The 12,720-nt window shown below is 48.2% G+C and overlaps 1 protein-coding gene across 1 annotated transcript in view; it reads right to left on the bottom strand.

Annotated features, from left to right (window-relative positions):
- Positions 1-3,425, bottom strand: part of PIK3R4 (phosphoinositide-3-kinase regulatory subunit 4) — a 57,570-nt gene extending 54,145 nt beyond the window's left edge. Inside the window, exons 1-2 of the mRNA XM_058184165.1 lie at positions 3,271-3,425; positions 2,199-2,304 (exon numbers count right to left, since the gene is read on the bottom strand). The gene's annotated coding sequence lies outside the window, so the exon portion shown is untranslated. The remainder of the gene's footprint in view (positions 1-2,198; positions 2,305-3,270) is intronic.
- Positions 3,426-12,720: the final 9,295 nt, after the last annotated feature.

Raw genomic sequence — 12,720 nt, 5'->3', positions numbered from 1 at the left:
TGTGATGAAAATATTTCCTAATCTTACAAAAATAACCCTCAAAATTTATCATAGTAGCGATGGAGCAAGTATGACCTTATATCAGCTGAATCCAGAGCAATTTGTGGCCCTGGGAATATTTGTGCTTTTATATTAAACTGGTGTTACTACTACTTTTTTGCTGAACTAAAAAGGAAAGGGAAAACAAAGTATAACAAAAAGAATATTAAATCTACCTTCTCAGACACCAACAGTGAAAGTAAATTATTGCAATTTACTTTGCAAATTGAAATGAATAAGCAAAATAAATAATCATGCAATTTCAATTTAATTCAATTAACTTTTTACAGAACTAACCCAATGTTTTCTAAACTGCTTTTCCTGTTATATTTAAGGTAACATTGGTACATTTAATGTAACATTGGTACATCCTGGTACATTTAAAATAATACAATATTTGGATATATGTTGTAGATACTACACAGAAATGCACAGTTATATTGCATAAAAATAAAATTTACATTTTTTAAAAATGATTTTAAAAATAAAATTTTGCAACTTGTAATTATATTTACCGTATTTTTCTGAGTATAAGATGCACCTTCCCCCCCACAAAAGGGGGTGAAAATTTGGGTGTGTCTTATACACCAAATGTAGCCCCTCCCATCCACTGGCCCCCACCCTTTGGCCTCTGCCTCCCAGCAATTTCCCTCCTTGCAGCAAGCAGCAAGAAGAAACAGCCCATTTCAGCTTCAGCACAGCCTAATTAGCACAAGTTGATTGCCCCTTGGATCAGCCTCCTGACTCTCAGCTTTTTCAGGCCGTGAGATTGCCATTGCCTATTGCTGCACGGGCCTCTGCTGCTTGCTGCAAGGAGGTAAATTGCTGGGGGCAGATTTTTTTTTCAACTATGCTGAAAACGAAAATGAAAGTAAAGCAGGCTATTTGCTGTTTGCTGCAAAGAGGCAAAATTGCTGGGAGGTAGAGACAGATTTCTTTTTCTTGTTTTCCTCACCAAAAAAGGTAGGTGTGTCTTATAGTCTGGAGTGTCTTATACTCCAAAAAATATGGTAACTATTATTTCTATGTACTAAATATCCTTCTGTAATTAAAGAAGCAATCATGTTGACTTTAAATAACAATTTATGATACAGCTGTATTTATTTACATGTAGTCCTTGACTTACAACCATTCATTTAGCAATCGTTCGAAGTTACAATCGCACTGAAAAAAGTGACTTATGACTTTCACACTTACGACCATTGCAGCCATCCATGGTTACGTGATCAAAATTCAGACATTTGGCAGATGGCTTATATTTATGATAGTTGCAAATCATAACCCGAGTCATGTAATCATCTTTTGTGATCTTCTGACACGCAAAGTCTGTAGGGAAGCCAGATTCACTTAACGACCATGTTACTGACATAACAAATGTAGCAATTCCCTTAATTAATGTGGCAAGCAGTTATAAAATGGAGGAAAACTCACTTAACTACTGTCTTGCTTAACAACAAACATTTTGGGCTCAATTGTGGATGTAAGTCAAGGACTTTTTGTGTTATACTTGTATCTTGCCTTTATTTTTTATAACTCAATGTAGCATACGTATTGTTCCTACCTATTTCTTGTGGACTCAAATGATGTTATATAAACAATAAATATTATTGTTAATATAATCCACAGCCAATAACTATAACAATTGCCACACAAAGCTTACGCTTACTCAAGCTAAGAGGCTACTTTCTATGTCTACTATATGTACTGTTTCAGTTTTTCTGACTTTCAGTAATCCAAGTTGCAAATCGATTCATAGTCATTGGTATATAAAATGTATAAGCAATTTATACCTATAAAAGGTATGAACAAAGCTGTAAAGCTATCTTTCTTCCAAATTTATATTTCTGATATTTTTTAAGTTATTTTTGCTTTAGTTCTTTGTTATACTTTTTTCAGTCATTGTTCCTAATATTTATATACACATATTTTTGCACATTCTGTATACTTGCTTAGCAGCTTGCTATTTAGTAGGTAAACACTTTAATTTTTTTGGTGACAAAATAATTTTATATTCCTGTTAGCTTTAATATTAAAATTCCTCAGTATTGTATCTGCATTTATAGCATTACAATGAATTATTTTTATTTTCCACTGATTTTAGAAAACATTTATACAATTTCAGAAAATGTTAGTCTGTGACCATAATAGTATACTTAACTTAGAAAGAAGATTTCTGAAGCAGTAACACCAAAATAACTGCTTGTCTCTCCTCCAGTATTATCTTTTGGATCAGTACTGTAGTGTACAACTCTATCCAGCTTCTTTCTGAAATTTATTGTCAAATAGAAACTTAGCATCTTACTGCCCATATTAGGTTTCCCATATTAGGTCTTTTCATATGCTGAATTACATTTCTCCAACCTGCATGGACATTCTTCAGGAAGAATGAACAGAAATATATTCTGTACTTTTAAGTTCATATTCCTATAAAGGCACTACATCACTAAGGTATGGAAAGGGTTGAACTATAAAGTGGCTTATCAGGATCCGAGTAAGTTTGTCATCCCAACTGTTTTTGAGGATGATGATTAAACAAATCATGATTATATATGTGACAAATTGATGTAACTAATTGGCTTGTAAAAGTCAATCTGTTTACTTTTCTATTTATTCCTACGAAAATTCGCTGCCCATCACCGTCTTCCTCACCCCGAAATCAGAAGATTCAGATCGGTTTCGTATATCTCTATATCTTGATTTTCCTTCAGGACACAGATCCCTGTCTTTAACAGTCCCTTATTGCCCTCAAACAACAACTCCCCGAGGAAGCTTGACTGAGATCTACCGCATTCACTGGCTCCTCGATAAGCTTCAGTAGCTAAGGGCAGACTTGAGCTTGGACTTTCCGGATATAGCCCAAGCCACATCCAACTGGCTTATAGGGGGAGTTCAAACAACGAGGTGGGGAGGGGGGGGACACAAGAATCTTCCAAATCTTCCGAATTAGAGGCATTCTTCCAGAGAAAGCATGTGGAAAGCCCCAAGGAGATTTGTTTTTTCTCCACGCGGCCCCTAATGCCATAGGACTACCAGTCCCGATGGCCAGGGACGCCTGGTATACTTTGCTGGCTCTTGAAAACGCGCGACCGTAATTCGAACCACCTTCTGCCAAACTGCCCTTAATGCCCCACAAGCGGGTATCCACCAGCTTCTATAGTACAAATGGACCAAGCGCCGAACAAGCGAGCTCTCTTGCCCGTATTTTCAGCCGCCCCTCCTCTCACGACTCACCCTTTCTCGCCACAACTAGAGGGGGCCCGACCCGGGAAACACAGGCCAGAAGGCCCAGAGCGATTTTCAGCTTCTTTGCTTACGCGGAACCGGTAAGTATTACACAAAAGGAAGAAGGAGGTGGCATCATGAGCTCACGTCCTGACGAGGTGAGACGTAATCCGGGAGGCTGGCCGGTTGTTTGAAGGCCGGCTTCGCCTCCGAGGTCTGGGTTAAGAGAGCCAGCGAAGAAGCCTTGCGGAGAAGCGGGGATAGCGTAGGGAAATAAGATCGGGAAGGGTTGGAAGAGGAGTTACAGGAGCACAGAAACGCCCGCGTTTTACTCTTACAACAACCCTGGGTAGAAATTATAATAATATATAATATAATAATACAATAATACAAGAGCAAACAATAGATTCAAACTTAATGTCAACCGCTTCAAACTTGATTGCAGAAAATATGACTTCTGTTACAGAGTTGTTAACGCTTGGAACTCATTACCTGACTCCATAGTCTCTACTCAAAATCCCAAAATCTTCAACCAAAAACTGTCTACTATTGACCTCACCCCATTCCTAAAAGGACTATAAGGGGCGTGCATAAGAGCACAAAAGTGCCTACCGTTCCTGTCCTATTGTTCCCTTCATTATATCAAATTAACATAGCAGTTGCATACTTTTACTTATATATATATATTTTCATTCATGATGTGTTGTTTTTATCTATGACAATGTTTGTGTATACTGTTGTGACAAAATAAAATTTTAAAAAAAAAACATAAGCATGAAATAACCATACGAATTGTTTATTTATTTTATTTATTTATTTTGTCACAACGTCATATAAAAAGATTATATAGTATATAAACATATATATGAGTAAATATTAGGAGGTATAAGCATCTATATATATATATAGGAAGAAGAAAAGAAAAACAATGGGACAGGAACGGTAGGCACGTTTGTGCTCTTATGCACGCCCCTTATGGTCCTCTTAGGAATGGGGTGAGGTCAATAGTAGAAAGTTTTTGGTTAAAGCTTTTAGGATTATGGGAAGAGACCACAGAGTCAGGTAAAGTATTCCAAGCACTGATGATTCTGTTACAGAAGTCATACTTTCTGCAATCTAGATTAAAGCGGTTAACATTAAGTTTAAATCTGTTGGTTGCTCTTATATTATTGCAATTAAAGCTGAAGTAGTCTTTAACAGGAAGGACATTACAATAGATGATTCTATGAGTTAAACTTAGGTCTTGTCGAAGCCGATGGAGTTCTAAGTTTTCTAAGCCTAGGATTTCAAGTCTGGTGGGATAACAATCAACGGAACATTAGGTTCGCTGTCCTCGAAGGAACTTCCTACCAATTTGGGATTGAATCCTTGGTCTCGGAAGTTGGGTTAACTCATGGATTCGTGGTGCTCATCTGTCTTTACACTCAGTGCTGTGCGCCTATTTAGTTCGCTTTTGCCGACTGCTTTCCCCACAACGTATATTTTGGGGTCTTCCTCTGCTCAAAGAACTTTAACTGCTGACACCAACTGTGTGGAACTCCAGGTTCTGTACTTAAGTTTATTAGTGGAATTTATACTTCAGTCATTTGCATACATTTCAGACTAGTAAGGTCAATAACAAAATCACTAATGAACAACCATATTAACGATACTCCCCAAATACAATTAAGGTAGAATTTAAAGTTTAGGGCCAAGAAGAAGTCTTAACATAATAACAGAGTTGGAAGGGACCTTGGAGGTCTTCTAGTCCAACCCCCTGCCCAGTCAGGAAACCCTACACCATTTCAGACAAATGGCTATCCAACATTTTCTAATGATCTGGTTTTAAATGATTTAGTTGTTGAACCTTTGTCATGGTCAGATCATTTTCTCCTTCGTCTAGACTTTCTGACCGCTACCCACCACCGCAGGGAGACGGAACCAATGCGTTGGTTCCGTCCCAGGCGCCTGATGGACCCGGTGAGGTTCCTGACGGAGCTTGGGCCGTTTCCCGAACACCTGGCCCACGACTCGACTGAAGAGCTAGTGGCGGCCTGGGAACGGGCCGCGGCTGGAGCTTTGGACCGTGTCGTGCCTTTGCGGCCTCTGACCCGGCGTCGGTCTCAACCAGCTCCTTGGTTCTCCGAGGAGCTGAGGGAGATGAAGCGCCGGAGAAGACGCCTAGAGAGTGCCTGGAGATCCAGCCGCTCTGAGGCTGACCGGACACTAGTTAGGTCCTATAGTAGGACCTACCTAGTGGCAATGAGGGTTGCGAAGCGTTCCTATGTTTCCTCCCTCATTGCGTCGGCAGATAACCGCCCGCCGCCCTGTTTGGTGACCGCTCGCTCCTTCAACAGGAGGGGCGGGAGGACCCCCTACAAGGGCGTGCCGAGGAGTTTAACGGTTATCTATACGACAAAATTGTTCAGCTTCGGGACGGATTGGATCAAAATTGGGTAGATCCAGGCGAGGGTTCTGAGGCCCGTCTTGTTGAGGTGGTTTGGGATGACTTTGATCCTGTGACTCCGAGGACATGGTCAGGTTGCTGGGTAGGCTGAACGCCACCACATGTTTACTGGACCCGTGCCCCTCCTGGTTAGTACTGGCTACTCAGGAGGTGACACGAGGCTGGCTCCAGGGGATTACAAATGCTTCTTTGCGGGAGGGGGTCTTTCCCGTGGCCTTGAAAGAGGCGGTGGTGAGACCCCTCCTCAAGAAGCCTTCCCTGGACCCAGCTGTTTTAGGGAACTATCGCCAGTCTCCAATCTTCGCCACGGCGAAGGTTGTAGAGAGTGTGGTGGCATGTCAGCTACCCCAGTACCTGGATGAAGCTGTCTATCTAGACCTGCTCCAGTCCGGCTTCCGCCCGGATACAGTACGGAGACAGCTTTGGTCGCACTGGTGGATGATCTCTGGAGGGCCAGGGATAGGGGTTACCTCTGCCCTGGTCCTATTAGACCTCTCAGCGGCTTTTGATACCATCGACCATGGTATCCTGCTGCGCCGGTTGGAGGGTTGGGAGTGGAGGCACCGCTTATCGGTGGTTCTCCTCCTACCTCTCTGATCGGACGAGACGGTGTTGACAGGGGGCAGAAATCGACTCCAAGGTGCCTCATGTGGGGTGCCGCAGGGTCGATTCTCTCACCCTCCTGTTCAACATCTATATGAAGCCGCTGGGTGAGATCATCAGTGGCTTTGGGGTGAGATACCAACTGTACGCTGATGACACCCAGCTGTACTTTTCCACCCCGGCCACCCCAGTGAAGCTGTCAAGTGCTGTCCCGTGTCTGGAAGCCGACGGGTCTGGATGGGGAGGAACAGGCTCAAACTTAATCCTCCAAGACGGAGTGGCTGTGGATGCCGGCACCTCGGTACAGTCAGCTGCAGATGCGGCTGTCTGTCGGGGTGAATCATTGGCCCGATGGAGAAGGTACGCAACTTGGGCGTGCTCCTGGATGGTCGGTTGTCCTTGAAGACCATTTGGCAACCGTCTCCAGGAGAGCATTTTATCAGGTTCGCCTGATCCGCCAGTTGCGCCCCTTCCTGGACCGGGATGCCTTATGCACAGTCACTCATGCTCGTTACCTCTCGCCTGGACTACTGCAATGCTCTACATGGGGCTCCCTTGAAGAGCACCGGAGACTTCAGCTAGTTCAGAACGCGGCTGCGCGGGTTATTGAGGAGCGCCTCGAGCTCCCACATAACACCTATCCTGCGCAGACTGCACTGGCTACCTGTTGTTTTCCGGTGCGCTTCAAGGTATTGGTTACCACCTTTAAAGCGCCCATGGCTTAGGACCGGCTATCTACGGGACCGCCTACTGCCGGCTTCTATCTCCCATCGTCCGGTACGCTCCCACAGAGAGGACTCTCAGGTGCCGTCAGCCAAACAGTGTCGACTGGCGGCCCCCAGGGGGAGGGCCTTCTCTGTGGGAGCTCCGACCGTGTGGAACGAACTTCCCCTCGGACTTCGACAATTACCTGACCTTAGGACCTTTCGCCGCGAACTTAAAACTTATTTATTTCGTATGGCTGGACTAGCCTGATTTTTATTTTTATTGGATGGGTTTTTAAAATTTTGTTATTTTACGGGGGAGTACGTTTTTTAACATTTTTGGGCATTTGAATTAGTTTTTTAAGGGATGTTTTTAATTACTGTGTGTATTTTTTCTTCTTCTGCGCATGCCCGATATGGCAGCGTCTTGAGCTCTGTGGAGACAACGGGTCGGGTTTCCTGAGCCGGGAAACCACGTGGAGCTGACTGCCGAGCTGCCGAGTGCCCTCCGCCTCTTGCTGAAGCTGTCCGGCGGCCGATGGAGAGGTTTTGGACGTCGTGGGATCCTCGGCCGCCGAGAACGAGGCTGGAGGCATGACTGGGCAGCGGACGGACGGCGGCGGCCATCTTGGGGGGTGCGGAACGGCGCTCCCTGAAGATCTGAAGTTCCGGCGGCCAGCTGGCTTTTCGATCTGCTGGCTGGCCAGTCTGTCGATCTGCGGGCCCGTGGGCTTGCCGGCTCGCGGGGGATGGACGGCGGCGCTCGCTTCGGGGGGGTGCGGTCTGGCGCCCCCCGGTGGTGGGCGGCCAGCCTTGCCGGCCCCGCTGGCTTGCGGGCCTGCCGGCCTGTTGGTTTTCGGCGTGGACGATTCGGGAGGTATGACTGGGCAGCGGACGGCGGTAGCCATCTTGGGGGGTGCGGAATGGCGCCCCCTGAAGATTTGGCGGCCAGCTGGGTTTTCGATCTGCTGGCTGGCCGGACTGCTGACTTGCGGGCCTGTGGGCTTGCTGGCTGGCGGGAAAGGGACGGTGGCGCTCACTTTCGGGGGGTGCGGTTTGGCGCTCCCCGGAGATGGACAGCCGGCCTTGCCGGCCCTGCTATCTTGCGGGCCTGCCGGCCTGTTGGTCTCCGGCCTGTCGGCCTCCCGGATTGCCGGATTGCCAGATTGTCATTCTGCCGCAAGTACCATCGGCGGCTGGAATTTTTCCGCTAGATTTAAGTCCTAATACCATCGACCTGGTCATGAGCCTGGACATCGGCTCTGTCTTGAGCCTGGACATCGGCTTAGACATTGGCCCCGACATCGGCAGGGCTTGGCGGCTTGGACGGTTTTTTAGCTCTCGGCGTTCACCTCACCGCGAAGGACATCAGCGGGACTATCATCTGATTGTGAACGACTTTGGACGGCCTTTTACCATCCTAGGCTTTAAAGGCCTAGTTTTATGGCTGATTTTAAGCTAACGATAATGGCCGCTATTTCTGTCATCAGCGGCATTGCAGACATGACTGTCAACTGTCTGACGTAGTTAACTTTAAACATGGTCGTTCCTCATGGTGTTCGCCTGGCAGTGGTGTACCGGTCCGCTAATTCCATCAGCGGACTTCGGACAGTTTGATCCCCATTTTACATCTTATATGGACAGGGGGTCGGTTTTACTACACTTGTAGGGAACTGCTGGCTCGGGATACCCTTTTCTTCCGTTGTTACCTGATCCTATTATGAGTTACGGCTTACGGCTGCGAGGTTCCCCCGCCTCGCAGGAGTGGCCCTCTGCTCTATCGAGGGCCTACCTTAATGAAGGGTCTTGGGACCCAGAGAGGTGGCATGCCTCGAAGAAGAATCTCTGGGGGTTTTTTAATAGGTTTTTTAATAAGGGGCTTTTAAAGGGGGGGAGGGGATTGACGGGTAGGGGGAGTGACCCGTCGGGGAGGGTATGTCCAGTCCCAACGCGGGCTCACGACACTATTTCACTTGGTCCGAAGACAGGGAGGGAGGGGATTGTACAGAGCGGAGAACATTATCCCATCTGTACGGTGAGTGGAGGGGCAGATATGGCGGAGGCAGGGGCCGACGCTTTTGGGAGCACGTGTTCGATGTTTAAAAGCGATCACGTGCTCCGCCCCCAGTCCTCACTCGTTCCCAGGATGGTCAAGACCCTCAGAGCTTGGGTCTTAGGCTGATGCTTTGCAATGCCGGTCCGTGGTTAACAAGGCTCCCTGATTTGTGATCTTATTCAGAGGAGTCCGCGGACCTTATGGGCATTACGGAGACCTGGTTGGGCACAGAAGGGGGTGTACCCCTGGTCGAACTGTGCCCTCCGGGTTTCCGTGCATTCCATCAGCCGAGGACCCAAGGTAGGGGTGGGGGGGTGGCGGTTGTGATTAAAGAAAGTCTGGAGCCGAGGAGTCCACTGTTCCTCAGATAGCTGGCTGTGAATCCCTCCTTGTGAAGTGGGGCCACCGGAATCAGATGGGGCTGTTGATCACGTACCTGGCTCCTTGCTGCGTGACTACAGCCCTACCTGAACTGCTAGAGGTGCTTGCTGGCGTGGCGGTGGAGATCCCCAGACTACTGGTCTTGGGGGATTTCAACCTGCCATCTGCCGGCTTGTCGTCGACGGTGGTTCAGGAGTTCCAGGCCTCCATGACGGCCTTGGACCTGATTCAAGTAACTGATGGCCCTACACACATTGGGGGAGGCGCTAGACTTGATTTTTATCTCTGGTCAGTGGGTAAATGATCTGGATTTAGGAGATTTAGTGAAAGAACCGGTGTCATGGTCAGATCATTTTCTTCTTCGCCTAGACTTTCAGACCGCCGCTCACCACCGCAGGGAGACGGAGCCAATGCGTTGGTTCCGTCCCAGGCGCCTGATGGACCCGGAGAGGTTCCTGACGGAGCTTGGGCCGCTTCCTGAGGATCTTACCCACGGCACGACTGAAGAACTGGTTGCGGCCTGGGAACGGGCCGGCTGGGGCTTTGGACCGTGTCCCGCCTTTGCGCCCCCTGACCCGGCGTAGATCTCAATTGGCTCCCTGGTTTTCCGAGGAGCTGAGAGAGATGAAACGCCGGAGAAGACGCCTGGAGAGTGTTTGGAGGTCTAGCCGTTCCGAGGCTGATCGGACACTAGTGAGGTCCTTTACTAGGACCTACCTAGTGGCAATGAGGGGGGCGGCGTCTCGTTCCCACCCTCATTGCATCGGCAGATAACCGCCCGGCCGCCCTGTTTCGGGTGACCCGTTCCCTCCTCCATCAAGAGGGACGGGATGACCCCTTACAGGGACGAGCTGAGGAGTTTAACGGTTATCTATACGATAAAATCGTTCAGCTTCGGGATAGTTTGGACCAAGATTGCGATGATCCAGCCGGGACGACAGAGACACGCCTTGTTGAGGTTATTTGGGATGAGTTTGATTCTGTGGCTCCCGAGGACATGGACAGGTTGCTGGGGAGGTTACATGCAACTACATGTTTACTGGACCCGTGCCCTTCCTGGTTAGTGCTGGCTGCTCAGGAAGTGACACGAGGCTGGCTCCAGGGGATTATAAATGCTTCTTTGATGGAAGGGGTTTTCCCCGCCGCCTTGAAGGAGGCGGTGGTGAGACCTCTCCTCAAGAAGCCTTCCCTGGACCCAGCTATTTTGAGTAATTATCGTCCAGTCTCCAACCTTCGCTTTGTGGCGAAGGTTGTTGAGAGTGGTTGCATGGCAGCTCCCCGGCACCTGGAGGAAACTGTCTATCTGGACCCGTTCCAGTCCGGCTTCCGACCGGTTATAGCACGGAGACGGCTTTGGTCGCGTTGGTGGATGACCTCTGGAGGGCCAGGGACAGGTTGCTCCTCTGCCTTGGTCCTATTAGATCTCTCAGCGGCCGATACCATCGACCATGGTATCCTGCTGCGCCGGTTGGAGGATTGGGAGTGGGGGCACCGTTTATCGGTGGTTCTCCTCCTATCTCTCTGACCGGTTGCAGACGGTGTTGACAGGGGGCAGAGGTCGCCCCGAGGCGCCTCACTTGTGGGGTGCCTCAGGGGTCGATTCTCTCGCCCACCCTGTTCAACATCTATATGAAGCCGCTGGGTGAGGTCATCAGTGGTTTCGGGGTGAGTTATCATCTGTACGCTGATGATACTCAGCTGTACTTTTCCACCCCGGACCACCCCAACGAAGCGGTCGAAGTGCTGTCCCGGTGCCTGGAAGCTGTACGGGTCTGGATGGGGAGAAACAGACTCAAGCTCAATCCCTCCAAGACGGAGTGGCTGTGGATGCCGGCATCCCGGTACAGTCAGCTGCATCCGCAGCTGACTGTTGGGGGCGAGTTAGTGGCCCCAAAGGAGGCGGTTCGCAACTTGGGTGTCCTCCTGGACGGACGGCTGTCTTTGATGAACACCTGGCGGCCGTCGCCAGGAGGGCCTTTTACCAGGTTCGCCTGGTTCGCCAGTTGCGTCCCTTCCTTGATCGGGATGCCTTATGCACGGTCACTCACGCTCTGGTTACGTCTAGGCTGGATTATTGCAATGCTCTCTACATGGGGCTGCCCTTGAGGTGCACCCGGAGGCTGCAGTTAGTCCAGAATGCGGCTGCGCGAGTAGTAACGGAGCCGTGGCTCCCACGTGACATCGCTGCTCCGTAGCTTGCACTGGCTTCCTGTGGTCTTTCGGTGCGCTTCAAGATTTTGGTAACTATCTTTAAAGCGCTCCATGGCTTAGGACCCGGGTACTTACGCGACCGCCTGCTGTTACCTTTTGCCGCCCACCGACCCGTACGGTCGCACAGCGAGGGTCTCCTCAGGGTGCCGCCCGCCAAACAGTGTCGGCTGGCGGCCCCAGGAGTAGGGCCTTCTCTGTGGGGCAGTGACGCCTGGAACGAACTTCCCCGGTCTCGTCAAGTGCCCGATCTTCGGACCTTCCGTCGTGAGCTCAAAACATATTTATTCATTAAAGCGGGACTGGCATAATTAGTGATGTATTTTAATTGGGTTTTTAATATTTTTTAACTTTTTAATTTAAATTTTAATAATCGGCCTTTAAAATTTGCTCTTTTTAATTGCTGTTTTAAACTGTATATATCTTTGTTTTTACTTTGGCTGTACACCGCCCTGAGTCCTTTGGGAGAAGGGCGGTATAAAAATTTAATAAAATAAATAAAATAAATAAATATTTATATTTTATCTGCCTGTTCACCGCCCTGAGTCCTTCGGGAGAAGGGCGGTATACAAATTAAAATATTATTATTATTATTATTAAGTAGACCCAAAGGTGCTTTTTCAAAAGGCCTGGACTTTGCTTCTCATCCAAAAAGCTTCTTCTGTTTTGACCGAAGTCAGAACTGAAGAAGCTTCAGATCAGAATTGAAGAAGCTTCTTGGATGAGAAGCAAAACCTCTTCGAGGAAAAACAAAGTCCAGTTGCCTTTGGAAAAAGCACCTTTGGGACAACCATGACCTGGGTGACAAAGAAGCTCCATCAGTTTCCATCCATTGTTTCTTGTCTTGTCTTCTGGTGCTTTGGGAAATAGTTTGACCCCCTCATCTTTGTACTGACAGGACTTAGAGACTCTCTGAAAGATGGATTTGGACAACGTTAATACTGTGTTACGGCCAAGCAGTCCTGGGATCGCAAGCAAAAGAGATGCTGCTTCTCCCGAACAACATTATCTCTGAAATTCTTGGGCAGTATGGCACCATGAACAAGGTAGGCTGGTTTCCA

The sequence above is a fragment of the Ahaetulla prasina genome, chromosome 4 (genome assembly GCF_028640845.1).
Source record: "Ahaetulla prasina isolate Xishuangbanna chromosome 4, ASM2864084v1, whole genome shotgun sequence".
Taxonomy (NCBI): domain Eukaryota; kingdom Metazoa; phylum Chordata; class Lepidosauria; order Squamata; family Colubridae; genus Ahaetulla; species Ahaetulla prasina.
Note: the sequence above shows the minus strand (reverse complement) of the source record. Positions and strands in the feature narration are given on the sequence as shown.